The sequence below is a fragment of the Parus major genome, chromosome 2 (genome assembly GCF_001522545.3).
Source record: "Parus major isolate Abel chromosome 2, Parus_major1.1, whole genome shotgun sequence".
Taxonomy (NCBI): Eukaryota; Metazoa; Chordata; class Aves; order Passeriformes; family Paridae; genus Parus; species Parus major.
Window position 1 is genome coordinate 28,614,860 of NC_031769.1, and position 11,783 is coordinate 28,626,642.

An 11,783-nucleotide genomic window follows, 5' to 3' on the forward strand; every position below is an offset into this window, starting at 1 on the left:
CAAGAGGTGGTCTGTCATCATTTCCCTTTTGTTGCACTGTGAAAGAAAGCAAATAAGGAGCATCCAGTGTGATCCCCACTTCTGTTTCAAGTCTCCCCACCAAGTCATTAAACATTCTCTGGCCTTTGTCAACAGCCTGGTAAACATCCAGAGAAAGAATCAGAATAAAATAGTTTATTTAACATTCCTCTCCTCCAACTGCTGATTAGGATAAATAGTTTGTATAAAAAGCCTATCTGTTCCAAAAATCACAAAAAGAAAGGATTCAGCTATCAGAAAAGTTTAGATTTGGTTTCAAATATTTTTAAACAGCAAAAGAGTTTTTTGTGCTCTTTGATATTTTCTCCATCCTCAGCACATCATGTTAGCACCGTGTCAAAGCAAAACATCAACATCAAATGATCACTGGGTAAACTCCAGTGAACTGGAGTGAAAGGCTGGAGGCTGAAATTCCAGGCACAATATAAAATTTGGAGAAATGCCAGAACAGAGTTCTTTTTAAACTGCCTAAAAGGCTGAGGAATTGATATCCAGCAAATCCCTTCATTGACCTAATAGTTTGGAAATTGCTAATTCTGGTCAGACTGATGAGTCCTTTGAGCCAGGATCATTTCCTCTGACAGGGAAAAGTGTCAAATGTTTCAAAGAAAAACAGAATCTTCTTCCTCTGAGCACCATTGTGCTCATCCATAATGAAAACAAAGCGACACTATGCCTAACAAAAGGCATGTACCTAGCACGCAGAAACTTGCGGTCAGCTCAGGAAGTGAAACAGAAGAATTCAGGACTGCTTTTTATTTTTATCCTGGACAAAGCAATTTTATAATCCTAACCTACTTGCCTTAAAATACTGGGGGGCACGATACTCTCCAATAATCAATTACGTGCTCTGAAATCGTGGGGTTTTTTTATTTATAATAATCTTGTTGTGATTTAAGTTTGCCAACTGTCCCATTGCTCTTGTGTTATACCACAGTAAACAGAAACAGCCAAATGATCTTAGCAGCATTCAGAACTCTTTGTCAGATGCTGAGCCGGCACAGATTAGAATAGCTCTATTGCGTTCAACCATCATTTAAAATCTTGAATGACTACAAAAATCTTAAATGCCCATTCTCTGTGTTTGCATTCTGTAAGAAACAGTCAATCAACGATTATTTTTTATTGTATGTCTGATATGTTTAATATCCTTTAAACATTGGGTCAGATCATCAGTTAACATAAATCAGCAAAGCTGAATTTACTGGATCAGTTTACACAACTAAGAATATTTCCTGTGGCTTTCCCACAGTAATAAAGTTAGACCACATACCCACTTTGGCTGAAATATCTGAAAACATCCAAAGGATCTGCATGCTTAGCTCCCTTTAACAGGAACTGGGGACAATCTTATCCATCTATCTGATGGGTAATTTCTATTTGCAAAGCACAGACCCCATGGTGCACACATACCCCAGAATGATAGAAAGCAAGAAAATTCCACAAAGGAATGCTTTATATTTATGTTTATATTTTTTTATCAAGAAGCTGTAACCACGGAATATGTTTACACTTCTCTAGTGAAAACTGCTGCTGGAACAAAATGGTGAGCTTACTTCTAATTCTAAAAAATATATACCACTAAATTTCTCTTGAGAAAAAGTTACACAATATTGGCACATTAAATAATGTATGGCTTTAGAGTTCACAGTTAATATGCTAGTAAAAAAGGAATAATAGAATAACTTATGAGTCAAGAAGCCATTAAAAATAGGCCTATTTCCATTTTTACAATTGTCTATGAAAAGAAAATTAACTTTTTCAAAACCACATCTAGGAGGTTTCTACATACTTGTACCACAGAAGAAGGGAGTTTAGCCCCAAATTCACCTCTGAAAATAATGTTCCCACTGTAAGTCTGAATGCATAATGCAAATTATCGAATATCACACACCATAGGAATTGAGGCACTTCAAAATCTTATTTTTTCAGTAGAGTCCAAAATATTCAGGATTTTCCATGAAGCTACAGTTGGTTTCTCTAATTCTTACAGTTTAGGAGACCTGGTTGAAAAGGTGATCAGAGCAAATGGAATAAATGCTGGAACCAGAACGGGAAACAGAGAGATGCCCTCTCCTGAACAGTGATTGGAAGACAACCATCCATCACAGCACCAGGGAGTGTCAAGGAGTATTCATGCACGTAATTCAAAGTGTGGCCTGTGAAAAACGTGTAATGACAGTGTATCCTCCTGCAGTGAGAGTATTTATAAGCCCAATTCCATTATTTTGACAATATTTCTGAAACAGACTGAAAACAGAAACATTATTTAAGAAATATAAAGTTTGTAATTGACTAATTTCAGAGTCACCCTCCTATACTTCAGCTTTTGATTTCATAAACTACTGCGAGACTGCTCTAAGATAGCTCAGCCATAAGAGCCCAACATATCACAGGAGTATGGTCTGGGCTGGCAAAAGGAAATTGAGGAAACTCCAGCTCATCATTATAGCTTATTCTGGCAAGCTGGAGAAATAAAAACTGAATAGATAAGAAAATCAAACAAACAAGTACAATTAATAAAGAAAAAATAACCAAATTAGTTATCTTCTTAGAAAAAGGAAAAAAAAACTTTGACTCAAGTTCAACAGTTACATTTTGGTATTAACTCTTCATATTCATTTTCTTATAATTAAGAATGAATTTTATGTTGAAATGAAAATAGGATAATATCCTGTGATAATATAATTTGTATATTTTCAGCTAGTATCTTTCACAGTAGTGGATCTCAGAGGAAAGAGAAGCAGCAGCTGTATGCTGCCACTGAAGGTGAGGAATACAATACTTGAGCAGTAGCAGGCAGATAGTAGAAGAGAGAGGAAGCCAGATACTGTTTCTTATCTGCAGAAGTGAGTCTGGAGCTGGATCTCCCAGAAAGCATGAAAAAAATAGTTCTTTTTCATTTTTTCTTTTATTTTTTCCTTAAAATGTCCAATATGATTTGAATACAGAAAGATCACTGGAACAGTAACACAGAAAATAATATTTAGTTATTTTAGTTTGGAATGGATATCTTGGAAAGAGTTCCTTTCAAATTATTCTATGCCATCTGTAAAATGATTACATACACATAAAAAATCCTTGGGGGAAAAGGAAAAAGAGAGAAGAATTGACCAGTGGAATCCCTTGTGAAAGTATGTTTAAAAATACTGAGGTTTAACACAAACCAAAAGAAAAGCCAGGAAATTCTAACTTAAACCTAACAACTCCATCCTGAACCCATGCTGCTGAGAAAAATAAAAGGAACAATGCTGAGACTTCAGAACAGATATGCAACTTTAACTGAGCTTCCTGATTCCTCTCCTTTTGTTAAACACTTCTAATGTTAACATTTAAATAAATAGCTAACTGCATTTATCACTGGTCTTTATAAATAATAAGTTCTTCAGCCTGAACATAAGTTAGGTCCGTTTGCTGTAGCCAAAGCCTCATGTTTAAGCACTTTTCATGATGTTTCTTATGTAAACAAACATCAGTGAAGCTTTGTTCAGTGAAGGTTCAGTTTTATGGCAACTTCTTAATATGGTTCCATAATAGAGTAAATGAGAATTTTTTCAGGTCCTCCCCTTGAGATGATTTTTAATTCTTTAAAAATTTATACAATTATTGAATAATCTTATATGTATGTCAAATTTATAATTACTTCTACTGTGAAAAAGGAAATATTTTTAATTTTTGTTGCCATTAGAAATTACTGAATGTTGGCATTTTCTTTCCAGTTTTTACTGATTTGCTTCTTGACCTTGGATATGCTACAGGTAAATTTATTATGCTTCTGCAATGTGCTTACTTGGGATATAGACATGATATTTATAATATTATTTTGTGCAATATTTGTTTTCCTTTCTAATTTTAATGCCATTTAGCACTTGTAGAAAAAAAGTTTAAAGTTTGCTCTGTCAGATGAAATGCGTATCATAAAAGTGTTTTGTAAAAAGGTTTTGCAAAAGTGAGACTGTTCATGATTATATTCTGTTTCAGCAACAATTCCCACCCAGGTGGAAGATAGATGTAAGCCCATGCTATTCTTCTGCCACTCAACAAGAAGCAACGCTATTATGCAGTATGAGTTTCCAAATTCAAGCAACACGCTGCAGCTTGTATTTTATTTTATCAGCTAAATACATTTACATACATTTACCAAAGTTCACATCATTTCTATTGGTAAACTGAAAGCAGTAAACTACCAAATACTATTCATCTGAATTATCTGCTGATGATATCAACATCATTAGTGTCCCTTCCCATAAGACATGGACTGCTTTGATGGCTCTTTCCTTGAGGACATATCCATATATTCTGGTTTTTAATTACTCTTTGATCACCCTTTAAGATCCTGAATATTTATTTGCTTCACTCACTGATTTTTTTTTAAACTTGTTTTTCTTCTAATTTGACCACCTGTTTGCTATTATGCTGAGTTCAATGTAGGTCTCAGCAAAAACATTTCTACTGTTGGCTGACCAAATGGACACTGGTTGTATAACAGCTGAAGTTTGATAGGTGTGGAAGATGAGCCTGTGGAAAATGTAGCAATGTGTTTTGCAGACTTAAAAAGCCAAAAAAAAAAAAAGACAGTGTTTTGTCCAAAAGCAGTCACTCTGTCAGGATTAGTATTATTATTTATAGTTTATTCTGATAGGCAATGTATGAATATTAAGCATAAGACAGACCCTTTACTGTAATCAAAGCAGAAGAGAGAGCCCAGAATGCAGCACTGGGGGCACACAGCATTTCAGGTTTGGGAAGAACCAAGTAGTTAAGAATGAAGCTAAGGAGGGACATAGAACTGACCATAGAAAATACTGCAAATAAAAGATAAGGGCATATGTGAAAAGACTGTCAGAGGAGGAGAGGAAATGGGGGAAATTTGAAGCTAACAATCTATTTGCTTAGTGAGAGGATCAAGTCAGCCAAAATCATCATTGATTTTGTTTGTTTTATTAGGTTTTCTTTGTCAGTAAGTAGGAGCAAATTTGCTAAACTGCTATACTGAAAAACAGTATTTTCAGATACAGAAGCCTCATATATATCTGTTATAACTCCACGTGTGGGATAAATATGATCCAAGGGTGGAGAAAAGTTCCACAAAGAGAGAGAAGAAATTATACATTTCAGAAGTCTTTTAAAATATCGTAGTGGCATCTAGTGAGCAAAGCATCAGTTTCAATTGGGAAGAAATTCAAATGTGGTCTTGAGCACTGAATTAGCTAGAAAAACAGCTCAGATAAGTTAAAAACACCTCCAGAAATTAAAGGATGATTCAGAGTTCTGACCAGAAACTACATCACATGAAAGATTAATGTGTAGGTTTCACCATAATAAAGAATGTAAGAAATGGAAACATTCCTGGACCACATTACTTCTGCTCTGCCAGCAAATTAAACAGAAAAAAAAAAAAAAAAGAATAAAACAAACTCCATCTCCTCCAATTTCCAGTGGCTTATTTTAGTAACTTCTCTCTGCCCACATAGAGAAAGAAGACTATATTTTCACAGATGGAAATAAGTGACCCTCTTGTGCCAGGATTTGGCAACTGCTGCCCCATATTGGAAGATCTAGGAACTCTAACTGCAGCATATCGTGCAAAACGTATATAATATACAGCATAGTTTGTCTTGTAAAGTAGCAATGTGTTCAAGTGAAGGGAAATAATTTGCATAACAGTTCGAAGAAAATTCTAAAACAGTGGCAAGTACTGATTCAGACTTCTTTCTCAAAACACCAACATGTCAGTATAGACATTTGCATGGTCTGAAAGCTAAATGTGAAACAAGGTAGTGAATCTGCAGTCTTACTGAGGATTGTTATTGATCCCTGGACGTTAGGAGTTCTGAAGCTGCAGACCCACCCAGTTCCACATGAATAGATAGGATTATTCCTTATGTATTCTGGCTAAAAATGTGCTTTTCAGTCCCACCATACTGACCATATTATTCATGAGTGAATTAAAAAAATGACAATGCAAAGGCAAAACAGGTGCCATAAGACAGCCATGCTGCAAAAAAGTATAAAACTGTTGGTGGGGCTTAGGGCTTCTTTGAGGTTCAGATTGAAATTATATTTCTTTCAGCAATAAATTGGAAGGTTTTATTGGAAATAAAGAAATACTGTTATGCTGGAGCAAAAAAAGCATAAAGAAAATTTCAATGTGTGTTCTGACAGTGATTCTCCTGGTATTCAACAAACAATTTATCAGCTGCCACTCACAGAGAATCTAAGACATACATCAGTTATTCCCTCAGGTTTATAACACAGAGTTTTGGCAAAGGTGGAATCAAGTCCCATTTCTGCTTTCTCCCTTTGTATATAAGCATGACAGTGGTTGACCTGGCAGCTCATCCAAACTACCCCTACTGAGTTGTGATATTGATTATTTTTCTGGCTCTTAGTTTTATATTTTTCTTGCATCTACTGGGTTTCAGCCCTCTTTTCTTAGGGTGGAAGAAAAGAAAGCAAGAAATTAATAAAGAAAAAAAAAAAAAGAAGGGAAACTCCAAATATATTAACATTCTATGAGTAGAGTGCTAATTTGGAAGATTTGGGATAGGTATTCTGGAACTTCTCTTTCCAATCCATTTTGAAAAGATTTCAAAATACAGTTAATGAGATTGTCTGTTCAAAGTAACAGAAGCTCCAACATTCCCTGGGTGAACGTGAGACTGGAAAATTGCAGACTTGCTAACATGTAAATACAAAGGATAAAGTCTGTGCCTTAATGAGATCATTAGGAATTTTTGTTACCACAAAAGATAGTCTGAAAAGCTCACTGTCAGGGATATGCAGTGACAAAAAACCCCCTCAGCTTTCTTCAGATGTGTAAACCTGAGACTGTTAAGCAATGAGAAGGGAGTAATCCAACTGCTGTTATTCTCAACACTCATAAGGCAAGTACTTGGCCATACTTGTGTCTGCTCTTTGGGGAGGATATCAAATCCTGGAGTTCAAAGGAGGGTCACAGAAATGATACAGGGCCTGGAAAACAAGTCTTCTCAATCAAGGCTTAAGGAGGGCTGCTTATCAGAAATGCTCAAGCACAGATTACAGGCACACACAGGGAGAAATTCTGGAAAATAAGAAGTCTTTCAGCATTTTTGGCAAGGACTTTTCAGGACACATTTTTCCAACACTAACAGTAAAATTCAATTCTTAAACATGGCAATTAGTGAAGATGATTAAACATAGAGAAAGTCAGGGACTATGGTATTGAGTTTCCAAGGTTGAAAGTAACTCTTTCTAATAAAATTTTTGTTCTCATTGAGCTTTAAGGAAAATTTCTTTGGCATATTATTCCACAGGTAAATATGTTGATATAGATGAAGAGGTAGTGAGAGGAAACTAAGCCAAATGGAAGTGCAATCCTTTTAGATGTCCAAACTGATGGACCTGTATCTCCTACATCCCCTCACTTTGGGTACAGCTGTAGATGTTGCATCTCCATGCTCGGAGACTTCAATGCATCTCCATGCTTGGAGGCTTCAATCCTTCACATTAAAACCAGGAAGATTTATCTAATTTCTGCTTTACATGCTTTTATGTTTGTTTTTTTTTTTTTCACCCTGCTAATTTGTCCGAATTGTCAACTTCAGGAGGAAGCTGACACAGTGTTGACACAGTCCCTGTGTTGTCCCTGTGTTGACACAGCAGGGACAGACTGTAGCTGGGGGCTAAGGGTGAGGGAGCTCTCAGGGAGGCTTATCAGGGACAGTAAAGCCAAGCAGTGCCCTCAGGGCTTTGACACAGGGTCCAGTGGTAATGTCCTGAGGCTCTCCAACATGGACCTTTATGTGGCATGTGTCAGTTCAATCCAACCCATCCAGGTGTTTCAATCCAATCAATTCTATATAATTTCAGGGCACCCAGCAGCCTTACTGCACCTAACAAGGCCTACAAGAGAGCTTGGAGCTGTTACAAAACATATAGTGTTTTGTACTATATGGATAATGGCTTCATACTGAAAGAAAGTAGGTTTAGGTTAACTATCAGGAAGTAATTCTTTACTGTGAGGGTGGTGAGGCACTGGAATAGGTTGACCAGAGGAGCTATGGGTGCCCCAGCCCTGGAAGTGTTCAAGGTCAGGCTGGATTAGACTCAGAAATTTACGGAAGATGTTCCAGCCCGCAGCAGGGTTTGGAACTAGACGATCTTCAAGGTCTCTTCCAAACCAAACTGTTCTATGATTCTGTGATTTGCTGTTTTTGCAGCTCCTCTTTCACACAGCTTTGCTCCTGAGAATCAAAACATGTTGTGCCACTACTGTGAGGGAGCAGGTGAGATCAATGACAGTCAGCACTGGCAGGGCAAGAACAAAGAATTCCTTACCCTGCTCTGCTCCCTGTCCCTTTACACACATCTTTTTGTCCCACACAATTCAAGATACATTTTGAGTAACGACATAATTGAGCTAAACCCAGAAATTTTCTCTCTGGATTAGTCAGAGCAAGTCTACATAAGTGGGTGAAGTGCAGTAGGGCTGGTAGCAATTCCTCCATGTGTCTTTTTAGCATGGGCTGAATCCAAAGCAATTCTACCATTTTATAAAACTGAGTGTCTCCATGTAGCTGTTGCAGAGTAGCAATGATTAGTGACTAACTTGCTTGATTGCAGAAGTCATCAGGCAAACTTTGCAATGCGACTGTATTCAGACCAAGTAAAGAAATAAATTCAGTGAGTGAAAACATAGGCATCCCTGCCAGATGGAGTGCCAAGTAAAGAAACAGGATACTAAGCCCCTCCTGTAGTACTCTAAAGAACAGATCCTGGCTGTGAAAAGAAGCTTGTTTCTTTCCTCCATTTTTTTAGGGCAACCTGCTTGCCCTAAAACCTGCTCTGCCAGAGTCCCTGTACAATTAACCAAAAACCTTCTAAGCATGTCTCCTCTCTCAGCTCTGCAGTCATGCAGGTTGCAGGCCTCACTTTGCTTCTTTTAAACCAGAGAAACTGGACATGGCAAAGCTCAATTGAGTCAGCCAGTCTGTGTTTGTGAACAGGAGGCAATAATTCAACAGTTATTGAGAGGATGTTGAAATAGTAAGGTGTAAATTATTTGAGTGTGAAACCAGTGATGGTCTGTCAGTTCTTAGGCCAACTCTGTCCTAATTTACAATGCCCAGACAGGTCCAAAGCATGCCTGCTGATCGTTGATCCCAGTGGCCCATTCTGCTGTTTAAACTAAAAATAAATTATTTTTTTTTAATAAATAAATAGATAAGTAAATGTATTTTTTTAAAATCTACCACTCTATGAAATCTCAGCTTCAGCTTTGGCCTCAGGGAGCTGAAGCTGCCAATGGAAATCCCACACAGGCCCCATCCACTGAGAAAAATTCTCAAATCCCCTAGACAACTGCAGTTTTCCAGGACCTCTTTTGACTTGAAAGAGCACCTGAAGTTTCAGTATTGTCCCTTTTCTTCCAGCTCAAATATACAGACCAATGAGCATGACACTACTCTGAGAGAACAATACTTATGCTTCCTTAGCTATCTTTGCTAAATGGATTTGTTAAAATAAAACATACATAAGAAAGTAACAACTGATAAAATAAACTATATTTAAGTCCTTTTCCTATTCATTGAAAACTTTTTCCAGAATACTGTTAGGCATCATTCAAGTTCATAATCTCTGTGCAAAGTCAAATACTGTACTACACAAAGGGAATTACTTGGCAAAATGTGACAGATTTTACAGTGGAAACAGTGAAGTTATTTTATTTTTTTTTCATCTAATGTTCTTTGTTTCTTTAATATTCTAAGAAGACAAAGCAAAAAAAAGGTCACAGCTGAAGTGTGAGAAGGACTCCTAATTGATAACTTTTTGAAAGCAATCACAGGGAGCCACAGGAAGTTTGAAAGTGCTGATACCTGGTAAGATTACATATAAATAACAGTACATGACAGGAGATATCTCCTTAGGCTCCTACTCACCTTTCAACTTCTTTTATTAATTATTGCATAATATTCTCACTTTTTAGAGCACTTCCCTCAATCTTACAAGCATCATCAGCATAGCTTCCAGAAAATGTCAGCTGAAAGCCTGCAAGGAGGTCACAAGACATGTAAATTCCTCATTCTGTTCAAAGCACAGGATAACATTTTCATTAATAAACATTATGGCTATTGAATAGTTCAATGATCCTACTTTCAGCTCAATCTTTCAAGTTTTTCCTCCCTCTTTCCTTCTCTTTCTTTTGCATTCCTTTTTTTTTTAAACACAGGGAAAATTTTAGACAATACCACTCAAACTGAAATTGTTGCGTTACAAAATCAATTTAATAGACTCAAAAGGGAAGATTTGAAAACAAAAAGGTACGAATCTCAATATTTCACAGAAATTAATTAATAATTAATTAATTAAGTTATTCCTTTTCCCTTTAATTAATAGGGAAATCTTAATTTCTTTTTTCCACATTCAAGATTTCACTGTTATGCTACTTCATAAGGAAAATAATGGGGGAAAATGACCATGAGCAGAAAATTTCAAATAGTTTTGTGCCTAAGTTCAAACATGGAGAAGTTTCACAGTGACAGGTAAGACCTTTCACAGTGACCCAAGATATTATTTATCACACTCCTGTACATTACAGGGATTTTCTTATTGTTAAGAACCAATACTTTGGGAAATAAAGGAGAGTTTTTATCCTAAGGACAGAACCACAAAGCCTCACAGTGTTTGCCTTTTCCAAAAAACAGTGGGTAGAATCAAGATTAGCCTTCAAGACCAAACATTAAATGATAGCATGCTTTATTCCCAGAGTTTTAATGCATGGTGATTACAGTCTCTACAAACAGCTGGCTTAGATGGTGCTACCAAGCTCCAGGGCAGAAAAAATAAAAAAATAAAGAGTGGTTTAATCAATGGCACTAATATTCATGTCTTTTGATATCATGACAGTTGCCAACAGATATTCAAATTCTAGGATTGTGTAAGATTTTCCACTTTATGTAAGATTGTGTAGGATTGTCCTTGTGGTTTTCAGCAACAACCACATTTACAGGAATCTCAAACTGCTAGAGACCTGTGGTGGACAGAATCCATTGACTACTACCAAGTCACTTTCTAGTATTAGTTTCTGAAACATGTGTTCTATTTTTCAGCAGATTGCCGGGTAGATTGGCACAAATAAAGCTGATAATTTAGTTCACTGATTGGAAATAATTGGAGGATATAAAATTCTTTGGGTAAAAAAAAAGACAAAAAACCAAGAGGGCGATTTAGGAAAAATATAGGAAAAGGCATTTCAGCAGACACTTAACACAAGGAAAGAGAAGTTACTACAGCCTTATGCTGGGATTCATGGAATCCCCAGTTTAATTCTAGGCACTTATCTGCCAAACAATTCTTTTGATTGTCTAAGCTTCTTGATCTAAAAACTAGATCACAGAACAGAATATTTCTGTAAAGAGTTTTGAGATTTTAAAGTGAATATTCAGCATGAAGACTTACTCCTGTTATAGACAAAGCCATTAGACATGAAATTTAGTCTACACATAGATCAGTCACACTTTGTCAGACTTTCAGGTCTTTGTATTTGAACTTTACTGTGTATGGAACAATGGTATATTTGTAAGGTGGCTGAACAAGAAATTTTTTATGGTGTGTAATTTCCATTGTTCATTCTATTTATTGTAAAGAAAATAGATCATGTTGTGCCAGGACCAAAGGTAGTATTAGCTAGTAGGTGCATTTGCTATTGAGGTAATAAATTATCAAGTTTTTACATCAGTTTTACTAAACAGGCAACTCTA